Here is a 10,474-nt window from a genome sequence, read left to right as displayed (position 1 = left end):
TGTGTAAGGCTTCCTATATATTCTCATTAATATCAGCTGTTCTTGGATTTCTGATGGGGTTGAAAAACTACATAATCTCCTAGCCAACCCAGGCTTTTTACTTTGAGAGGAGCAGATCTGAGAGGATGGTTTTCAGATGCTGAACTATATAGTCTTTTAAGTCAGGATAGAGGACAATGTTCAATTTTATCGGCAAAAATGTTGGACTGGGTGTTAGGTCTATCTTATACCAAATAACTTACAAAATGGGATTAGGTGTGCTCAATTTATATTTTGAGACAAAGTTTTTTATTTTTTTTAATTAAAAAGAAAGGGTGAAATGTTGCAGAATTTTTCCTGTCCAATCACAATAGGGCAGTGGAAGACTTGTGATTGGACAGGAGAATGGAGGCAGAGCAAGGAATTGAGGAAGACAGAGAGAGAGGTCTGAGGAGAAGAGGGAGAACCATAATGGAGCCTGATTCGGTGTTATCAAAAGGTTAGAATAATTGTGTTAAAGCTTTATCATTATCATTTGGCTCTGAAATTATTGTATTGGCATTTTGTAAATTGTGTTATTATTGATACATAAATCTGATTGGCTAATTAAGCATTAAGAGTCTTGATTCCATCGGGTAATTAGGTGAGATGGCTAACCAGGGGTGTGTGTGGTGTTGTGTGGAAGCAACAGGAACTCAGGGGAGCCTCTGACTGAGAGATGTCCTGGTGGGAGCCATGTGGCCTAGCAGGGCTGGCGAGTTGGCAGGCTGAAAGGCAGAGGGAGTGAGATTAGCTGGCACAGGGGCTAGCTCTAGGTATTTCCCACAACATGTAACCAAATAAAGAATTCAACCAAAGGCAAATTAATTGTGGTTAAGTCCCCACAACTCTGGCTGCTTTACCAGAAGGCACACCCATTCTAAGGACCCCACATAAGATATTGCCTACCCATTGTAGGAGGCCACAGCCCCTATCCCCTGGGCTACCTGAATCTGCACCTTAAAGATGGCACCTGTTGGCTATGGAGCTTGTGGTAAACAAGTCCATATTTGGTAGTGATATGTTCCCACTCTTTTGGTTGGCTGAGGCCGAGCCCCTGGTGAGGTGACATGGCCTGCCTCGAATGGAGTGGATATGAGAGTAGCTTGTAGCCCGGGGCTCGGGGGAGATGAAGAAGGAAGCTTACTGAATAAACTGCTGTTAGAAGAACTGGTGTTGGCGTCTTTCTTGCTGGTCGAGAGCATACGCGACAACCTATGGGCAGTTCTCTCTAGGTGGTGTCTTTCCACCAGTCAATATGGTTACCTCAGAGGCTCCCGAAGAGAGGCTGAAGAAATATAAGTACTGAAGAAAAAAAAAGTCTTTGCAGCGACAACCAATGATTGCTTCCAGCCTACAACTCTGGAAGACCAGGAAAGATGAGCAGATGCTAAAGAGAAGAAATATCAATCTATTCTCCAGTGACATGGTTTCTCAAGTACTAGACAGAGACTACCTTCACTCTGGATGACATCATCCAAGGGGTGAATAGTTCAAATACGATCCTGTGTTTCCTTGCCAGGGAAATGATATCTCAGGAAAATAACCCTTCTCTAAATTTGACTATTGAGGCCGGACTCATTCCCAAGCTGGTGGACTTCCTGAAGGTGGCACCTCTCTCCAACCTGAAGTTCAAGGTTGCATGGGTGCTCATCAACATTGCCTCAGAACTTGAGAGCAGACTCGAGCTGTTCTGAAAGGAGCCCCTGATTGAACTCCTCTGTTCCCCACACCTGACCATGTCTGAGCAGGCAGTGTGGGCCCTTGGGAATATCAGTGGTGACTGTGCAGAATTCAGAGACAATGTCATTTCAGTAATACCATCCTGCACCTAACTAATCAGCCTATTTCAAAAAAAAAAAAAAAATCACATTTCTTCGGAATATCACATGGACTTTGTCCAACTTATGATGAGACAAAAATCCACACCCTTGTAAGGATGCCATGAGGCAGATGCTATCTACCCTCTGTCAGTTCCTACTGCATCATGATAATGAGATCTTCTCAGATACCCGTTGGGCCCTGCCCTACCTTGTTGGGAGCTGACTCCTAGCAGAAAGCGGCTATCATCTCTGCAGCCATCTTAGGTTATTTACTTACAGGTTGGTACTTTTCCACCCTGATGAGAGAGTTGATCAGACAAGACTGTCTTGTCTCCGTTCTTGTCTCTTGCCATTCCATCCCCACTCTCTCCCTTGCAGACTCCACTGACTGACCCGTGGGACAGGTCATCTAGTGCCCAATGTGGGGCAGTGAGAACAAGAGACCCTGTGAGGGAAGTCAACCGAAAGAAGGGACAACCAAAAGAAGGGACAACCGAAAATTCAAAAGTGAAACAAAGGTGATCACCATGGGAACTTGCTGCGTTGAGACTGGTGAGTCATAGTAACAAAACTGGGGCAAGAAACAAGTCAGCATGGAGTATATGTGGAACAAATGAGAAAGGTTTGAAAGACATGAAAAGTAAAGATAAAAATTCAGCATTTGTTGTCATTTTTTTATTTTATTAAAGAATTATGTCCCTGGTTTCCTCAAGAACGAACCATTGATGAAAAAGAGATGGCAGAGTTGAAGATGCACTTAAAGATTTTTTTACAGGACACATAGGCCTGAAAAGGTCCTAGTCACTGCCTTTTCATATTGGAACTTGATAAAGGAAATGATCTCAACCAAGTATCCATCGATAACAGCGGTTGTTGAGGAGGGTGAGAAAATTTTAAAAGACAGAGAAATGAGAGGAAAAGAAAAAGACAAAAGATAAGGTTGATTCCTCTAATGAGGAAATAGATTCAATTTCTCTAGATAGTGACGATGATAAAGGAGTAACCTCTCAAAGGTCGCCCAATGGGTCCCCAAATTCACAACATATATTAGAGACCAAAAAATTCCAAGAGGGAAGGAAACAAAATCAAATTGCAGCACTCAGCCCAAAGAGAAAAATGACTCCTCTGTTCAAAAGAAAAAAGATAAAATGCATATAACCTAAACTGAGATTCAAAATACAGCTAGAGGATGATGACAATTTGTCTGAGTCAGACAGAGATGACATGGAGGAAGAGGTGACCAAATATTACTATCCTGAATGGCCCTCCTTTCAGAGACCTCCATCTGTACCCCCCTGGACCACCTGATGGTGTCCTGGGGATGGCTGTTTTGGACCTTAGAAAGGAATTGCAGAATAAAATCTCAGCCCTAAAATGACAAACAGAATTAGAGGAAGAACATTAGGACTTAATTAATCATCTATAAGAATTAAAGATCGGGAAGATGTCTCGGCAGGGCAAAGCCACCCGAGAAAATCCCCTGGGACCTCAAGTTCCTCAACTTGGAGTCCAAAGATGGCCCCTGCCCTCCGGCTTTGGTTCAGTCACAGATCACCCAAAGCAGGGAGAGGCTGAGGCTTTCCCTGTGTCAGAGACCATGGACACTCAAAGGGTTGTTTGGAGACATAACACAGGTTTTAATTTCCAAATTATTAACAAATTAAAAAATGCAGTGTCACAATACAGCACCACTGCTCCTTTAACTCTTGCAATCTTGGAATCTGCTGCAGAGGAGTGGCTGACTCCTGGGGATTGGAATTCCCTAGTGAGAGCAGTTCTTAGCAGTGGTGACCATCTTATCTGGAAATCAAAGTATCATGAGACTTATAAAGAGATGGCTAGGAGGAATACTCAGGCAGACAATGCTTGGTTCTTTGATGCCTTAGTGGAAGAAGGGCAATTCACTTCAAGTGATGACCAGGTGCAATATGACCCAGGCTTATTCACTTAAATTCAAAATGCAGTTATGAAGGCTTGTGGTAAACGGCCAGTAAAAGGAGACCCTGGTGCATCTTTGACAACAGTCAAGATAAGGGCCTGCTGAATGATTTTCTGATTTTGTTCATCTACTGATGACAACAGCAGGGAGGATTTTTAGTAATGCAGAGGCAGGTGCAGACTATGTGAAAAAGCTTGCATTTGAAAATGCCAATCCTGCCTGTCAAGCAGCCATTAGCCCCTACAGGAAGAAGACAGACCACACTGGGTACATCAGACTCAGTTCTGACATAGGGCCCTTCTACCAACAGGGCTTAGCTATGGCGGCTGCCATGCAAGGACAATCAGTAAGAGACTTCTTGGCAAGCAGAGACAAAAAGGCCTGTTTTAAGTGTGGCAAGCATGGACACTTTGCAAAAAATTGCAAGGCAGGAAACAAATCAATTCAGAGACAGCCTGGGAAACAGCCTGGACTATCTCGGAAAACACTGGCCTAATGACTGCAGATCCAAGACAGATACAAAAGGGAAACGGGAACAGGGGCCAGCCCCAGGCCCTAAACCAACACAAGCCAAAACAGGCTTATGGGGTGGTCAGCTTCATGCCAACAAGTAACCATCACCCCTTTCGGAACTTAGTTGAGCAACCATGAAGCACAGGACTAGACCTCATTTCTGTTACCCACACCGTACTAACCCTAGAAATGGGACCTCAGGTCCTCCCCATCAGAGTGTTCAGACAGCTCTATCCAAATGTGTTTGATCTGATAGTGGAAAGAAGCAGTGCTACCATGCATGGACTACAAATTCTTCCTGATGTTATAGACACTAATTATCAAGGAGAGATTAAGGTAATGGCAATACAATACATAATATAGTCACCATCCCCACAGGAGGAGGACAGCTCAGCTACTGTTACTTCCATTGCTTCCTACTTATCACAAGTATGAGTCCTAAGAGAGGGGATCAAGGCTTTGGTTCCTCTGATACACACTGGGTGCAGCCTATAGTTAAACAAAAACCTATGATGACAATACGGCTTGATGGAAAGGTATTCCGAGGCTTGGTTGATACAGGGTTCGATGTGACTATTATAAAACAAAGTGATTGGCCCACCACTTGGCCTCTGACCCCAACCTTGACAAATCTTATGGGTATGAGCCAAAGTCAAAATCCACAACAAAGCTCTAAGGTGCTGAAGTGTAAAAATAAAGAAGTAAATATATTTCCTAATATACAACCATATGTCATTCTGGGCTTTCCCATTAATCTCTGGGGCTGAGATCTGTTATCCCAGTTGGGATTGATTATTTGCAGCCTCAATGAATTAATCTCGGCTCAGATGATAAACTCTGGGTTTTCCACAGAGTAAGGTTTAGGGAAAAAATGAAGATTGGACTGCTCATCCTATTGAGGCCCATGGCAACACTGGAAGAAAAGGCATGGGGTATTTTTGATGGGGGTTGTTGATTCAGCTGCACCACCAGGGTGTTGTGCCGATCTCTGGGAGGGGAACTTGCCCATCTGGGTGGATCAGTGGTCCCTCACCACTGAAAAATTACAAACTGCCAAAATGCAGGAGCAATTAGAGGCAGGACATTTAGAAGTGAGTAACTATCCCTGGAATACCACAATATTTGTCATCAAGAAAAAAATCAGGAAGGTGGAAATTGTTACAAGACTTGAGGGCTGTTAATTCGACAATGATTCTGATGGGAGTCTTACAACTGGGGCTGCCCACACCTGTGGCCATCCATACCTTTGGGCTATTATAAGATAGTTATAGATTTAAAAGATTGTATCTTTACCATCCCTTTGCATCCTGAAGACAGAAAGCACTTTCCCTTTAGTGTTCCTGCTATAAACTTTAGAGAACCTGTCCAGAGATATCAGTGGAAAGTCTTAACTCAGGGTATGGCTAAAATAGCCCTACCTTGTGCCAAAAAGTTGTGGCCTCTGCCATAGGTGACATTAAAACCATATGGAAACAAATCTAGATGATTCATTACATGGATGATATCTTAATAGCAGGAAAAGATGGAAGACAGGAACTCCAGTGTTTTGATGATCTTAAAACAGCTTTATAGAACGCAGGGTTACAGATAGCAACAGAAAAGGTACAGTTACAAGATCCCTATACTTGTTTAGGACTTCAGATTATGGTCCACATATTAATAGTAAGGCCACTTTCAGAACTGATTCCCTTAAAACACTTAATGATTTTCAAAAATTATTGGGAGCTCACTACAGGAGAGTTGAGGCCTCTATTTGATATTCTCAAGGGAGATGCTGACCCTAAGTCTGACAGGGCTCTAACAGAGGAGGGTAGAAAAGCCTTGCAGAAGGTTGAGAGTGCTATGTCTTCACAATTTGTACCTCATATTAATTATTCAAAGCCTTTATATTTCCTTATCTTTAATACCAAATTAACTCCTACATCAGTTTTTTGGCAAATTGCACCCGTATTATGGGCTCATCTTCCCTCATCTCCTAAGAAGGTCCTTTATCTGGACTATGTGGCTATAGCTGATAGGATTATATTAGGCAGAGATAATAGAAATATTTTGGAAAAGACTGTGATGTCATAGTGCAACCTTATACAAGGTATCAGGTTGATTGGCTTATGCAAAATCCTGAAGTTTGGTCTATCGCATGTGCCTCATTTGCTGGCCAGCTAGATAATCATTATCTGCCAGACAAATTGGTTCAGTTTTGTAATCTCCATGAATTCATTTTTCTGCCTCACATGGCACATGCACCTATAGAAGAAGCATTGCTCGTCTTCACTGATGGTTCCTCATCAGGAACAGCCGCTTATGCCTTTAAACATCAAGTCAGGGAACTGACTTTGCTACGTCATCAGTGTCAGCTCAATTGGTTGAATTGCATGCTGTTATTGCTGTGTTCCAAGCATTTCCAAATCAAGCCATAAATATTTACACAGATAGCTCAGTCTATCCCTCTGCTAGAAACTGCTACACAAATAAAACATTACTCAGAAGCAGCTGATCTGTTTTTACAGTGCCAACAAGTAATTTTGAGGAGAAAGTGTAAATTTTTTATAGGACACCTGAGAGCCCACACTGGACTACCAGGTCCCCTCTCTGAGGGAAATACCAAGGCAGACTGAGCCACTCGTGTAGCTGCAGTGACTTTATCAGATCCGCTATCTAACCTCGATCAGGTCATAAGGGCCCATGAGTTACATCACCTTAATACCCAAATTTTAAAGATCATGTTTAAAATTATCAGAGAACAAGCTAGGCAAACTGTCAAACAATGTTGATCATGTGTTACACTTTTACCAGTTCCTCACTTGGGCGTAAATCCAAAGGGCTGATACCAAACAGTCTCTGGCAAATGGATGTTACTCATTATAATGAATGTTGAAATCAAAAATTTATACGTGTATGCATAGATACATACAGTGGTTTCATTTATGCAACATTACAAACTGGAGAAGCAAGCAAACATGTGATCACTCATATGCTTGGTACAATCACTGTATTGGGTGTGCCTAAACAGATAAAGACTGACAGTGGTCCAGGTTATAAAAATTCCAGTTTCCACCAACTTTGTGAGGAATTGGGAATACTATATAAAACAAATATTCCCTATAATCCACAGGGCCAAGGTATGGTAAAAAGGGTACATCAAATCATTAAACATCAATCTGAAAAAATTAAAAAGGGGGAATGGTATCCTACCAAAGGATTCCCCAGAAATATCCTTCATCACACACTCTATTTTAAACTTTTTAACTTTGGATTCTAAAGGAAAATTTGCTGCAGACAGATTTTGGCATCCTGAGAAACTGACTAAACAAATAGACAACAATAACAGATCCAGGAAGGAGAAGCCCCTGCTGCAACTGCCCTTCACAACTGCCTTCAAACTAGAACAGATCAACCAGTATATGCCATATAACCTGACTTGGAAAGTCTTCAATGCTGAAGGTCCTCATCACCAGGGCCTCCAAGGTGGTTCTACTGGACTCTTGATTCCCTGACTTACGATTTAGTGGGGGCCCATACTGTTCAAGAAACTGGTGGCTTTTGTACAACAGCAGACAGATGCTATTCTGCTACATCCACTCCAGTAGTGACTCGTGTGACAGGCCTAGAAAGCCTGGAAGCACTTCCAAGGCAAAGAGTTTCACAGAAACTTAGCCTCCTGAAACCTTGGCATTCCCATAGCATGTATATTCCAAACCTGTCCCCGCGTTAGTCTGGTGTATGAATCTGTGTGCTCTATTTCAGTATTGTTTTATTATAAGTGCCTTTAAGGATTGATTTGACATATAGCTAAGCCTCCACCAGTGTTCCAATGTCTCAGGAAGTCCTTGAAGCCAACCCTGAGCTTGGAATTCAGTAAGAATGTTACCTATTCAGTAACAATTAAATTTACCTCCAGTAGAGACAGTGAAAATAATCAGGCATTACAATCTACTTGAATAAGAGCTAGAAAACTCAGGGCTAGTCTACATAGTAATTACTTAGAAAAATAGCCGAGTCACACCCATACACAGGAATACACAATGGCCTAGGAAATAGGTAGGTTGTGGTTTTAGGAGGAACTGAGGTATTATTCATGAAAGGGTTAGTAAAACGAAATTCCCCTGGTGCATGTTTTCACTAGGCCCAGAGGAATAGCATAATCAGGTATTTACTAAAGGACCCCTGTTTAACAATAGACTAGCATTGCATCAGAGCATTCACCTGGCTCCTGTGTTAAGCTGATCTTAATTAAGGGTTGTTCCTATTCTCAGTTGTAAACAAGGCCTGGCTTCCACCACCTTTTTATGGATGAATTTTCCTTGTTTTGTGTAAAGAACCATTATGCATCGATGTACCTTGGTGGATGTATTTGCCTAGCTTTCTTGTTTTTCTTCTGTATTATAAGACTGGAACTCCTTTGGAGACAATACATTCAGATACACACTCTCTCTGTGTCTGTGTCTATTTGTCACACATCTGAGCCAACTCCTTGCTCACCTATAACTGGAACCCCGAGTTTCCCCATGGATCAAGGACCCTATTGAGGTCTGTCTGCAGCACTATTCAAATGAAACTCATACAGGCCCATTATCACAGGCTGGAAGTAGGGGACTCCAAAATCTCTGTCATCGAGACCAACGAGGAATAGCCCTTAACTTATGCACTAAACCAGATAGTCAATGACTGGTAAGAGAACACCTCAAGACCCCTGCCCCTAATTGGGAGGCCTCATCAACCTAAGACAGGAGTTCAACCAAAAAAGGGCTGTTGAGTGTCTAAGACAGGTATGGTTTCTGTAAGTTTTCCCAGCCTTCCCTTCTGAAAAAATTTAAAAGGGGAACCTGTTGGGAGTCGAATCCTAGCAGAAAGTGGCTATCATCTCTGCAGCCATCTCAGGCTATTAACTTACAAGTTAGTACTTTTCCACAATGGCTAGAGACTTGTTCAGACTGTCTTGTCTCCATTCTTCATGTCTCTTGCCCCTCCGTCCCCACTCTCTCCCTCTGACCCCATTGACTGACCCACAGGACAGGTTACTACTTGACTGACAGGGCAAAGAGTACATCTATCATGTGGTGACCACTGGCATCCTGCATAGGCTTGTAGAGCCTATGACCAGCTCAGAAGTCAGTGTCTTGACCCCTTGTCTCCACACTATGGGCAGCATTGTGGTCAGAACAGATGAATGTACCCAAACGGCCACTGATGGTGGCATGTTGAAGGTATTGGACCAGGTCCTGAAGCACCCAAAGTCTTCCATCCAGACGCTCGCTGACTGGACCATGAGCAATGTGGCCATGATCGCTGGGCACAGACAACACATCAAGCAGCTGATTTTGTGTAACTTGCTGCCTGTCTTGGTAGACCTACTATGGAAAGCAGAATTAAAAGTCTAGAAAGAGGTGGTGTGCACCATGGCTAACATTGCAACAGGGGCTTCTCAGTGCCAGCTGACTCTGCTTGCCCACTCAGGCATCTTGGAGCCAATGCTGAGTCTGCTCACTGTCCCAAACACGGACGTTGTCATCACCATCATCCTTGACACCATTTCTTATCTCCTCCAGATAGATGACCTACAGGAGAAGAAAAGGCTGTGTTTTCAGATTGAGGAAGTTGGTGGCTTTGAGTCCTTACAGCAACACCACAACACTTACCTCAGCAATAGTGCCCTGGACATTATTGAGAAATATTTATGCAAGGATGAAGATGATAACAGTTTGCCCAGACCCTGGGCTGAGAGTGTGAATATGTGGAGAACTAAGAAATCGCACACACCATATTATTTCACATCATAAACCCAGATCATGCTCATTTCCCAGTCCTTCCATGTTTGACCCACCCTTGTGGACTCCTCCCCCCTCCCCCCCAAAAAAGTAAGAAGCGGAGAGAAGAAAGTTCAACTTGTGTTGCCCATGTACTCATGGGAACATGATCAAACTCCCAGTGGCTAGCCTCTTAAAGAAAACTGTGTCCTTCCTGGCATGCACCCAAGCCAGAAGCCACCAGTTGTGAAGATCCATACTTCAGCATCCTTATGACAATTGTTAAGAGGTTTCTTCAATGGTTTTCTGTCTAGGCTGTTACTCTGGCTGAAGTGGTGGTGGTAGGGGTGGATAGGGGTTATCACAGAAGCTTTCTCTGTCCCTGTTTCTCCACTGAGAGTCTACATACCAGAGCAAAAGTAGCTTCCTTGCCCTTT

At 43.0% G+C, this 10,474-nt stretch overlaps 1 pseudogene; it reads left to right on the top strand.

Annotated features, from left to right (window-relative positions):
* Nucleotides 1-1,276: 1,276 nt before the first annotated feature.
* LOC110336294 lies at nucleotides 1,277-10,070 on the top strand (annotated as a pseudogene).
* Nucleotides 10,071-10,474: the final 404 nt, after the last annotated feature.

Source organism: Mus pahari, chromosome 1, assembly GCF_900095145.1.
Source record: "Mus pahari chromosome 1, PAHARI_EIJ_v1.1, whole genome shotgun sequence".
Lineage (NCBI taxonomy): Eukaryota > Metazoa > Chordata > Mammalia > Rodentia > Muridae > Mus > Mus pahari.
Note: the sequence above shows the minus strand (reverse complement) of the source record. Positions and strands in the feature narration are given on the sequence as shown.